A 13,382-nucleotide genomic window follows, 5' to 3' on the forward strand; every position below is an offset into this window, starting at 1 on the left:
GAACTCCGAGTGCTCCTCACACAGAGTGGTTCGAATCTGACTTGATCAAACTTTGTGATGTAGCATGAATAGAGTTTGAGACGAGAAAAGAATAGATAGCTAGAGGGAGTTCTTAGGCATTCTTTTCGATCCATTTGGCAAAAGAGAAAAAGCCAAACAATCAAAGCAACAAATGGATGTCCTCGAATGAGTAAAATATGCAACCAACATGCTCACACAATAAAATGGCAAATGAAATATGTGACAAAGCATGCACAATCACTCTAGCATCTATCAAGCAATTTTGCGATGACTAGGTCATCTATATATGAGTATATTGACTTAGGAGTCAAATGAGAACATTTCATCATAGGTCATACTCATCGTTTAAGCTCATGTGGGGTTACCACTTTTACATAAAGCATTGTTGTGTTCACACCATTAGAGTTGCTTTAGCTCAATTGACTAGAGTAAATCTCCCCCTAGATGTGATATCCCCCCTAAGAGGGATGAACTAACCTTGGGTTTTGTTGATGATGACTTCATGTAGGTGTTGAAGATGTAGATGCTCAATGTTGATGTAGATCATTCGGAGCAATCTTTTGGAGTGAGTTGCACTTTCAATACCTACACGGGTTAGTCCCACAAGGAACAAACAAGGATATCCATAGACATAGGGTGATGCATACACAAGATGATGTCCATGAAAGCATTAGGTTACCTTCTCCCTTGTCTTAACAACAAGAGGGTTTGTGACTCCTTGAACTAGTGCAAGATATGGAAGTTGTTTGCACTTGTTCTTGCCAAAATGATAAGAGTGAAGTATGTTGGCGGAGTCACCCTCAAGAACTCTCTAGTTCTTCTTCTTCGGGATCCACACCATCTTGATGGGAATCCTTGGAGTCGTAGTCGTACTTGATGAGGTAGAACTTGATGTAGTCTTGAGAACCCACTTGACCAAGGCCTTAGGTGCTTCTTCAAATGCATCAAATTCCTGTTGAATCTTATCCTTGCCTTTTTGCTTGTGGTCTTGTGGTGGAAGATCATCTTGAGCTTGTGTCCCTTTGAAGGAAGTAGGATCATACTTCTCTTGTTGAGGAACAAACTTCGTCTTGGGGTATTGATCTTCTTCCCACTCAACTCCATTGGCATTGAACTTTCGTTCAAAACCAACACCTTGATTCTTCTGGTGTCTTCCTTGCTTGCATACAATTTCCTCAAATTGCTTACTTCCGGCAAGGCTCTTGTAAACACCTTTTTTATAATCCCCTTCAATAAGCTATTTTCTTGCTCAAGTGTAACTTGGCTAAGAGAATCATTAGTGGAATCAAGAGAACTACTAGAAGCAACAACATTGGATTTAGCATGATTGTTGTTACTACTAGATGAAGCATCTTTCTTCTTCTTGTAGCTAGATTTAACTTGCGGCATGTAAGTAGACAAGAGTAAACGCTTGGCAATGTAAGAAGAACTTTTCTTGCGAAGATCATCATAGATTGCCTTTAAAAACTCATGCTCTTGCTCAAGGTTGAGCTTTTCAAAGCGTAGCTTGTCATGAGTCTTTAAAAGTTCTCGATGATCTTCCAAGGTAGTTTCATGAGCTAACTTAAGAGTGTTTAGTTCTTTAGTTAGACACTCAATCTCCTTCTTATCATCGTCATTCGTTTTATCTTGATTAGCATGATTAATTGACATTTTATCATAGTTTTCATCACTAGAGTGGTCAACAAGTAAATCATCATCACCTAGCAAATCATCTTCATCACTATTGAAATCAACATACTCGGGATGTGTTACCTTTGGACCTTTGGCCATGAAGCATCTTCCAATTCCTTCATTTGGTGAGTCAAATATGTCGTAGGAGTTGGTTGACACAAGTGCTAGACCGGCAACACCTTCATCTTGAGTATATTCGAAGTCGGAGTGATAACTTCTTTCGGAGTGATAGTTGGAGTCGGAGCCGGATACCCATTCACCAACATGAGCTTGATGTCTTCTTTTTGTGTAGCTCCTTGATGACTTTTCTTTCCTTTCCGAGTCCTTGCTTCTCCAAGAGGGTTTTCGTTCATAACGATCATCTCTACTCCTCCTTTCTCTTGGTGGTGATTCTTCTCTTCTACTTCTTCTTTTGGGAGAATCTTCTCTTCTTTTGTAGGGGGCCGTACACTCATTGGAGTAGTGTCCGGGTCTTCCACAATTGTAGCAATTACAAGAGGCTTTGTAGGCACCACTTGACTTGTTGTGAAGCTCTTCCTTATCCTTCAGTGACATCTCATGAGCAACAATTCTTCCAATGACTTTCGTTGGCTTGAGATCTTTGTAATTGGGCATCATTTGGATCAATGTGCACACGGTATCATATTTTCCATCCAAGGCTCTTAGGATCTTCTTGATGATGAATTTTTCGGTCATCTCTTCACTTACTAAGCTGGCAATCTCATTTGTGATGAGAGCAAGCCTAGAGTACATTTTAGCGACACCTTCACCATCCTTCATTTTGAACTTGTCAAGTTGACTTTGAAGCACATCCAATTTGGATTCCTTGACGGAGTCGGTACCTTCGTGCATATCAATCAAAGTATCCCAAATTTCCTTTGCATTCTCAAGACGGCTGATTTTGTTGAATTCTTCGGGGCACAATCCATTGAAGAGAATATCACAAGCTTGAGCATTGTATTGTAGCATCTTCAACTCTTCCACGGTAGCTTCACGGTTTGGTTCTCTCCCATCAAAGAATTCACCTTGCAAGCCAATACACACAATAGCCCAAACGGCGGGGTTATGTCCAAGAATATGCATTTTCATCTTATGCTTCCAACTAGCAAAATTTGTACCATCAAAGTAAGGACCTCTACGGTGGTAATTTCCCTCGCTAGACGCCATACTCTCCTAGGTTGTGAAACCAAGGCTATGACCACCAAAAGCTATGGAAATCAAAGCAAATGGAGACCAAAGCTCTTATACCACTTGTAGGATCGAAATTATGTCTAGAGGGGGGTGATTAGACTACTTGACCAAATAAAAATCTAGCCTTTTCCAATTTTAGTTCTTGGCAGATTTTAGCAACTTAGCACAAGTCAAGCAATCAACCTACACATGCAATTCTAAGAGTATAGCAGCGGAATGTAAAACAATTGCATATGAAGGTAAAGGGAGGAGTTTGAGGGAGCAAACGCAATGTTGACACAGAGAGTTTTTATCCGTGGTTCCGATAGGTGGTGCTATCGTACATCCACGTTGATGGAGACTTCAACCCACGATGGGTAGCGGTTGCACGAGTCCACGGAGGGCTCCAGCCACGAAGGGTCCACGAAGAACCAACCTTGTCTATCCCACCATGGCCGTCGCCCACAAAGGACTTGCCTCACTAGGGTAGATCTTCACGAAGTAGGCGATCTCCTTGCCCTTACAAACTCCTTGGTTCAACTCCACAATCTTTTCGGAGGCTCCCAAGTGACACCTAGCCAATCTAGGAGACACCACTCTCCAAGAAGTAACAAATGGTGTGTTGATGATGAACTCCTTGCTCTTGTGCTTCAAATGATAGTCTCCCCAAGACTCAACTCTCTCTCACAGGATTTGGATTTGGTGGAAAGAAGATTTGAGTGGAAAGCAACTTGGGGAAGGCTAGAGATCAAGATTTATGTGGCTGGAATGGAATATCTTGACCTCAACACAAGTGTAGGTTGTTCTCTCTCAGAAAATATGTGTGGGAAGTGTAGGCATGTTCTGATGGATCTCTCCACGAATGAAGAGTGGGTGGAGGGGTATATATAGCCTCCACACAAAATCTAATCGTTACACACAAATCACCAAACTCTGTGGGACCGATTCAAAGAACTCGGTCAGACCGATTTGGTTCATAATGTGACCGTTAGGTGTTTCGGTGGGACCGACACGTCATCTCGGTGGGACCGATTTCGTTAGGGTTAGGGTATAACGTAATCTCGGTGAGACCGATTTTGGTAATAGACTAACAGAGAGTTGGTCAGGCAAACTCGATCGGACCGATTCGCTCATCTCGGTTTGACCGAAACGTTCAAAAAGGAAACATAGTGTTCCATTGCAATCTCGGTGGGACCGATCGCTCATCCCGGTTTGACCGAAACGTTACGAAGGGAAACAGAGAGATTACAATCCCATCTCGGTGAGACCGAGATCCCTATCAGTGAGACCGAAAAGACTAGGGTTTCTGGCAGTGGCTATGTCAACTGAACTCAGTGGCTCCGGATATGAAATTTTGGTGGGGCCGAGTTGGACTTTTTGGTTTGGGACATATGTGTATGTGAGAAAGTAGTGGAGGTTTTGGAGCATATCACTAAGCATTTTGAGCAAGAACCTCATTAAGCAACACCTCATCCCTTCTTAATAGTATTGGCTTTTCCTATAGACTCAATGTGATCTTGGATCACTAAAATAGAAAATGTAGAGTCTTGTGCTTTGAGCTTGAGCCAATCTTTTGTCCTTAGCATTTTGAAGGGTCCACTTTCTAATCCATGACATGCCAATCATTGAGCTTTCCTGAAATATTTATCTTGGAATAGCATTAGCTCAATGAGCTATATGTTGTTAGGAATTACCAAAACCACCCAGGGATAGTTGCACTTTCATATTACTATAAGATTTTCCTCAGTTTTTCCCATAGGATTTTTAGACTAGTTTTCAGTATGCAATATAATGATGATGAATTGATCAAGGGGAAGTGTTGAGACATAAACATGTGATCAATTGTACGAGAGGAATGCCTGCCTTGAGGTGTTTATTGGGAAAGAGGTGTCCCCCCCACACCCCTTCATCTTGTATATAAGTGGGTCTCCCACATTGCAATGAACCTAGTGAATCATTTAGACTCTTTATTTGTCTCTTTGTCTTTCGCTCTACAACACGTTATCAACACATAGCCTCAAAGAGAGAGCAATCCAGCCGAGACTAACGCGGTTGAGCACTACCATGACCCTCTTGACCAACGACGGGATGAAAAACATCAGTTACAGCCAATGACAAGCGGGACGTGCGCTTCCACGTGAGATGAATCAACAACCGAACGCGGCTCTCCGGGTGGCATCAGCGATGGCAGGATGGCACACGGCGACAACCATCTCGTCATGGAGGCATTAGAAGCGACGTTGCTGGCGGTACTTGATGAGCTGCAGGTGCACAGAGTTTAGTTGTAGCATTTTCGAAGTAAGAGTATGATCCCACAGGGAGCACAAGAATTAGACTTTTGCCTCTTGTAGTGAACTATGTATCTTTATGACTGCAGATAATTATAGACTTAAAGCAAAGTGAGGGCGGTGATAAATTGTGATTGAGTAGTGGAGCCAACTTCTAAGTAAGTAACATAAAAGTAAATGAAGAGTGATGACTAAAGTGACTGATGAAATAGCATAGAAGTAAGGCGTACTCAGGGATTTTGGAATCCCCATTGGCATGTTTCTAGTGTGCCTATGCATAGGCATATTAAGGGGTGGATACTTAAGCCACTATTGACGGTTATGCTAGCCGGAGCCGGGTACGGTACACGTTCTACTCAAAGAAGACTTTGTGCCATGGACGCTACTATCATAGGCTCCCCCATTGGGTTAGAACTCATGATAATTAAGGTTTAACCCGTGGACACTGTCTCTCTAAGGGTTCTCGGTACTTCCCTAGTCAATTGCAAAGGTTAGGATAGGCTGTTACTGTCACCTCGTATTACCTTCGAATCCCAGTCCATTACAACGACAGTGATATACTTCGTGGCCATAAGGCACAAATGCTAAGTGGTGCCCCTTCACAACATTCACAAAGTTCTTAAACTAAGCATTGAAGACAGAGTCTCATATCCACAATAATGTTTCAGATCGTACACATACCAAGGTTCATCCATATCCCTGAGAACTAGGGGTCTACTCACACACGGAGATGACAAACATCATGACAAAAGAGATGGCATACATGGATGAATGATTCAAATAACACACAAGATGATCCACCGGCGTTCTTGATGTTACAGATGATAAGGATATGGATGATGATGGTGATGACGACGTGGATGATGATGATTACAGTGGTGATGATGTTGTAGCTCCCTTTTGCATGGTGATGAAGATCCCCCTCTTCTCATTGCCAATCCCTCCTCCAGGGAACTCTGCGTGCTAGGGTTCTTCCATCTGAACAAGTTTCTGGTTGCTCTGTGTGTCTGATCCACAATCCGATTGATCGGGGTGAAAAATAGTTGATCTGGGGGCCGCGACGACACTCCATATGACCGCCCATACGAGTGGGCATGGGCGTATGGAATGCCTTTTTTGCAATGGAGGCACTGTGAGGATTTCCCCTTTGGCCTTCTTGCTTGATTCTTTTATCGTAGGTGATTATCACATTAAATACGTGATTCCACTATCATTTCTGGGAATTTCTTACATTATATTATAAATGGTCCAAAAGACGTTAACTGAGGGATTATCAACAAAAAGAGGTGCGCAAACATGGTAAAATTTCAGAAAGCCTACCATGTAGGCACAAAATACTTAGTAAAATTATCTCATAAATTGGACTCATCAACTCCCCTACTGCTTAAGTCCTGCTCATCCCCGAGCAAGTACCGTAGCTTGTAAAAAACAAGGTCAACTTGGTGTATATGAGTGAGGATATGAAAGAAGCATGAGTCCATCAATGCTTATAGGAACGAGTAGGGATAGAATGGTTTATGAAAAAATGATAGCTCATCCTTACTAGGATACTGATCATGCATGCATCTACACCTTGTCATCTTATTTTATTATGGATAGGTAACAACTTCATATCCTAATTCATTGTTGTTTCAACTGGGCAAGCAGATGAATACACTTTCTCCTCTTTTCTTTTAAAGGTTCTTTAAGTATTTATAGTCTCTTGTCATTGGGACATGTTAAGAGCTCATTCCACTTTGATGTGATATGTAAGACAAACACGAATAGCGGGAGAACTTATTTTATTCAAGTATTTATTTCAACTTAAGAGGATTTATTTTTCTGCTTGGCCTACTAAGTTGAACCTTCAATGATCTAGCATATATAGTTATTTCTTCTCCCTTCAAAAACTTCACATTGTAGTGTGGAGTACTTATAATCATCAGACAAGTAAATATCTGCTACTATTTGGATCACAACTATTATCCTTTACGTTCTCAAGTACGCAATAATGTTCACACGCATCAAGGTATCCAAATACTCATCGGAAAGGATCATCCCTTGTTCAAAAGAGCAATTGATAGTTCAACCTTATTGGAAATAAAACTTATAACCAATTCTCAACTTGCAGGAAGGAAATACATAAAGGTAAAGATACAAAGCGCACATGAATCTCCCCCAAGCTTATGATCAAGCCGGGGAGATCCAGGCACTTAGCTTTTCACTCTCACTCCTGGGTAACCTTGAAGGCGGCGAAGATGCTCCCTGAAATGCTTCTTCAGGTCCTCAATCATGGCTTGTTGATCATCTACAACCTGGGTAAAAAACTCAAGTTGTGAAAGGTTTTGATTAAGAGATTATAGAGACAGTTGTTAAAAGAAGTGCCTTGGACAGAAAAATTGTCCATGAACATCTCAACCATTTTCTCCACAAAGTCAGGGAAAAATCTAGAGATGCATTTCTGAATAGACGATGGCCCGTTACATTGGCCAAATGGCATCCTACAATATGCATATGTACCATAAGACAAGTGAAGGTAGTTTTCTCCTAGTCTTCAGGTCGGGTTGGTATCTGTGAAAATCCGGAATATCCATCAAGGTAGCAAAAAACAAAACATGTTGGCCAATGTTACCAATATCTCATTTATGAATGGTACTGAGTAGTGACCGTTCTGAGTCAATTTATTTAGTTTCCTGAAATCAACACACATTCCATACCAAGCAATAGCCCTAGTAGGGACTAGTTCATTATTCTCATTAGTTACTAAAGAAATTCTTCCTTTCATAGGAATGCAATGAGCTGGACTTACCAACTTACTATGATAGATGGGGTAAATTACCCAGGTGTGAAGAAGATATATTACTTCTTTTCTTACACATTCTTAGAGGCATGATGCAGTCTTTGTTGACTTTTTCAATTACTAGTTTAGCTCCTTCTTCAAAGGAAATAGCATGATAATAAATAGATGGATATATCCCCTTCACATCCTTCATTGAGTAGCCCAAAGCTTTGTGCCCTCTACTTAGTACCGTCAATAGATTCTCTTTTTCTTTCCTGAAAGGTCAGCATTAACAATAACAGGAAATCTTTCGGTATCATCCAGGAACACGTTGCTTAGACCTTTAGGTAATGGCTTCAGAATAGGAAGATGTAGTACCTCATCTCCTTTTCTTTCAAGTATCTCGTACACTTTGTTCAAACGTGGGCAAACTATGGGAGTAGCATCCATTATCATCTCAGTTTCCTCCTTTTGTTCTTGTTCAAATAAGGACTCGGGCCTTACCAAGACCCTTTCAACTTGATCTTCTGGAGTTTGGAGATGAATCTCAGCTAGTTGGTTTAATTTTTGCTCTTCCTCATCTTCAGATTCTTCTTGTTATGGTTTACTTAAGACAGAAGAAAATGGAAATTTAATCATCACATCTCCCCATTTCATAGAGATAGTCTTCTTTTTGGTATAGGCTCCTGCAACATTCAAACAGGAGTTTCCAAAAACAATATGACAATCCTTATCCTCTGAAATCATTAGTACATAAATATCAATGGGATAAATGAGTGAGCCTATTATAATATTGATATCCTTAAGGATGCCACAAGGTATCCTATCAGTCTTATCTGCAAGCTTTATAACAACATAACTTGGCTCAGGAGTACGGGGAGAAATCTCATCATATATTTTTGCATAAAGAGTATAAGGAATAATATTGAATGGGGACCCAGGGTCAGACAATCCAAAGTAAGGCTTGCTTCAGAAGGAACATGATAAAATATGTTTACCTGCGTCCTTACCTTCGGTACAACCGTTTAGATAGGAAGTGGTGTATCGATCCAAATAGACTTCTTTATAAAACACTCATATAGGTGTAGCAAGTTCTTGCACGATGTGCACATCTGGCAGAGTTTCATATATATTGTTCTACTCTAATACTCTTCTTATTCTTAGATGAAAGTAATTCTCCTTTCTTCTTGCCCTTTTGTTCAAAATAAGCTTCTATCCGGTCTTGGGGTGGAGTAGTTTTCTTCAGGATTGCTTCTACCATTCGAATTGTGTTTTCTTCCCTGGTGTGTTTCACATACTTCTTATCTGGCAGCTACAAAAACTCAGAGAAATCTTTCAATATATGTAAGACAGTGTCACTCCCAATATAAAGCTCATGATGAAGATTTTTCATCCCTATTAAAGACTTAGTTCTATTATAAACAGGATCAATCTTCATCTTTTCCTTAGAACACAGGTACCAACTCTCAGCATTATGTCGAATTCTATCAAGTAAGCTCCAGGCCTGTGAGATCTCAGTTCCCATAAAAGAACCGTTAGAAGCAATATCCAATGCATGTTTACTCTATGAATCAAGTCCACCATAAAAGAAGGTAACGATTAAAAATCAGGATAACGGTGTTCAGGGCATGCGGAGAGTATACCTCCAGACCTTATATATTTGAAGCACCACAATATTTGTTTGGCTTCGCAGAATGACTTGCCACTTGTGAGATAATGCCACTTGTATTGCTTGCGGGTTATATTTATCCCCGCAAATTACGTAAATGTTAGAGGATAATGTGCAAGCAAATTATGTTATATTCACATCAACTCTACCAACGATTACATCCCAGAATTGGGTTCGTGGAATTGGTATGAGACAACAGTGAAGTTTGTAAAGTTTTGGAGGGGTAAAATCCCAAGTTATAACCTGTTGGTGATCATCAAATCATTTATATTGTACACTTTTCCCCTTTACAAGTTTTTCATGATGGATTCTCCTATGATGTTTTTAAGGAGACAATATAAATACAAGTGCGGTTATAATCCATATTGGTTTCACCTTATATTTTTCCCACTGGTTTTTCAAGGAGTTTTTTATGGCATTTTATTGTGCGATTTTTCCGATACAAGTTTTGGAGGAGTTTTCAGTATGCAATATACAGATGACGAATTGATCAAGGTGGTGTGTTGACAGATATAACATGTGATTAATTGTATGGGAGGGATGCCTGTCACGAGGTGTCTGTTGACGAAGATGTGTATCCACAACACACCCCTTCCTCATGTATATAAGTGATTCTCCCACATTGCAATGAAACAAGTGAATCACATAGAATCTTTATTTGTCTCTTTTCATTTTGCTCTACAACACGTCATCAGCACATAGCCTCTAACGTGAGAGCAATCCAGCCAAGACTAATGCGATTGTGCACTACCACGACCCTCTCGAACAACAAGGGAATGAAAAACAGCAGTTACAGCCAATGATCACCGGACACACATTTCCATGCGAGACTAATCCGCGGCCTAATGCGGCTGTCCGGGTGGCATCGACGATGGCAGGCCGGCATGAGGCGACGCCCAACCCGGCATGGAGGCACGAGACGTGACGTCACCGGCGGTACTAAACAACAACCATGCTATCCACAGCAAGGACAAGCATGCATTTGCATGGATGATCCCATACAGGAATCTGTCAGGAAAATTTAATAATTTAGTTGTTTTCCTCTGATTAAAATCAAATCTAATGATTGATTGTGTTTACATGTACCTCCATGCATGCGAGAAGAACGACTTCACCGAATGGATCAATCGTACAACAAGCAAGATTGGAAACTCAAAAATGACCATGGAACTCCATGGTAGAGGAGAACTGGATCGTGGCGGTGGTGCCGTCTGTCCACAGGTAAGCGGAATGGCAGAAGCGATGGCGGTGCTACTTTTTCTTCCAAGCTCCAATCCTCCTTTAGCGGTGAGGTTAGAGTTTTCTGTCATGTGTCGAGATTTGGTGTTTTCAGATCTATGCAAGCGTTGGGCGGCGACGACTGCGTCTTCAGAGTGCTGGTCCATAGAGACATGTGTACAAACACTTCCCAGCTGTCATCGACAAGTACAAGCTGGTTGCGGTAGGGGAGCAGTGATGGCAGCGCGTCGGCGGCTCTTTCTAGCGGTTGTTTAGTGGTCTTGGAATCTCGACATATTTTTTATTACATTTGAGATGTTTTGTATTTTCGATGAACTTTGATATTACATTTGGATCATCTCCGCAAAAACAACACCCTAAACTACTGAACATTACCGATGCTTAACAATAATAATCTATTAATCTTTAAGAAAAACATAAATAAAATTGTGTCCCAAATTAACAATAATGCTTAAACACTGGGAAAGAATTGCATGGGAAGAAAAGACAACATTTGTTTAAGAAAATACAAACTTCACACAATTAAGACCTCAATATTTGCATAAGAAGCAGAAAAGTGTGGTTAACATCAGCCAAGTGCAGGTAAACCAGGTGTCATTGCATGCGGGATGATAAGCTAGCTAGCCTTACGTGTAACACGTACCCATATCCGGCGCTTTTTGGGTACCACGAGAGCACGCGCTCGGCCGAGGATGCACATGCAGTGCGCGACAATGGAAACGGCAGAGCGATGAAAGCAGTGAAATCAACAAAGCAAGCTCTACTTGATCCCTTTCCGTGTACTCCACTATGCTTTGGAGTGGTAATCGTGCTATTCAGCGTTCCATTCCTGGTGAGGCGTGGTTCCTGTGAAGCTAAACGTACGTACGTCACGCCTGCCGTGATGCCAGAGGGGTGGGCTACGTGAGACCCGCTATTGAACCCCCATCATCTTCCACACATCAGGTATCCACCTCGAAGCGCATCCACCTTTCTTCGACTGTGGCAGAGGCCATGGCAGCGGTGGCGGCGGGTGAAAACACCAGGTTCACCTAGGTGAGGAAGAAGGGGGTGGGCAAGTTCGGCGCGGCGATCAAGCAGCCGGTGACGAAGACGTTCTGTGGCTGGAGACATACTCGTCCCCTGTGGCCGCAGCATGCGCCTTTGACCTCGCGGCGAGGGAGATGGAGGGCGCAAGGCCAAAGCTCAACTTCCCCTACCCTCCGCCTGCCAGATTGGTTAAGGAGGTGATTGCTGCAACAAGGCAACGCAGCCACGGTCACGACGCACCACTTTTTCAGGTCGTTACGCTGCCACCGTACCCCACAGTGCCGCCTCCATCGCCGCCCAAGATCGTGGTTTACTTTCCCTTGCCCTTCGAAGCGCCCGTCGGCGACCCCCCGCTGGTGGCGGCATACCCGTTCCTGCACATGTCGCATCCGGCACGAGCACGGCTCAGCCTGCAGCTGCGCACATGCACGCGCCTGGTCCACTGCCACAACCGACGGTCCAATGGATGAAGATCATGGCGTAGGCCGAAAGCTGCTTCAGCTCCTCAAGGGAACCCCCAGGGGCTTCCTCATCTCGCTGCCTGGTGTTCAAGAAACCCAAGCTGGTCATCGTTCCCATCACCAATAGTGCTCATAAAGAAGGGACCGATGAGAATTTCACCAAGCCGTGGTATTTCCCAATTCTTTCTGCTGTTTAGCCTTGGCCGCGCAAACTATGCACTGAGATACTATCGTCGTGTGCCATCATGATCCAGGGGCAATCTGAATCTATCTATCATATAAGTTTTTCATTACAAGTTGTATTTTGATTAATGTTTCAGTGTGGCACTACCATATAATATGTTTACTGTCATGTTGTTTGTTATTACCAATCATTTGTAATCATGTAATTTATGTTGTTTGTTTCATCAATCTTGTCTTTTTTGTGGGTACACACTTGTCTCATGTTGCCACCACATATTTTAAGTACAAATCATATAACCAACTTACTCCATTAGTTAATTAATATGTTGTTTGATTTGGTATTTAAGATTATTATTTTGAGGTGATGAGAGAAAATGTTGGTCAAACAGTTACGCTATTAAAATTTTCAATGCAAAGCAAGAAGTACGAGATATTGCATACACAAATTTCAGGAAAAACAACGTAATCCCCGACTTGTCTGCCATATCGTGCAGACTCACCCACAGGAGAAGCTAGATATATTGTACTCAACTTTTGCCTAATTGATCAACAAACTCCATCTTAGTGTAGCATTTTAATTTGTTTAGAGCACTCACCACTATAAGGAAATCAGACCCAAGGCAAAGGCAGCAGAGAAATCATCAAAATCCATACTCTAATACCTTTCAAGCACACGGTTATATCAGTATAACGTGAATAAAATTCATCCTAACCTTAGAACTGAACAAAAATGACCGCTAACAATCAAATACACCACGTATCACCAGTTTAAGTCTTGAAAGCAGGATGAACGTTGATCTCTAACCAGACCTCAGTGATCGCATCTATGAATTCTCATACACTAATCAATCTTAAAAGCATTAGAAGTACCCAATTGTTTAGAAAACAGT

The 13,382-nt window shown here is 41.8% G+C and overlaps 1 pseudogene; it reads left to right on the plus strand.

The window, feature by feature from the left end:
- Window positions 1–11,766: 11,766 nt before the first annotated feature.
- LOC109731995 (uncharacterized) lies at window positions 11,767–12,676 on the plus strand (annotated as a pseudogene).
- The last annotated feature ends 706 nt before the right edge of the window (window positions 12,677–13,382 follow it).

Source organism: Aegilops tauschii, chromosome 7, assembly GCF_002575655.3.
Source record: "Aegilops tauschii subsp. strangulata cultivar AL8/78 chromosome 7, Aet v6.0, whole genome shotgun sequence".
Taxonomy (NCBI): domain Eukaryota; kingdom Viridiplantae; phylum Streptophyta; class Magnoliopsida; order Poales; family Poaceae; genus Aegilops; species Aegilops tauschii.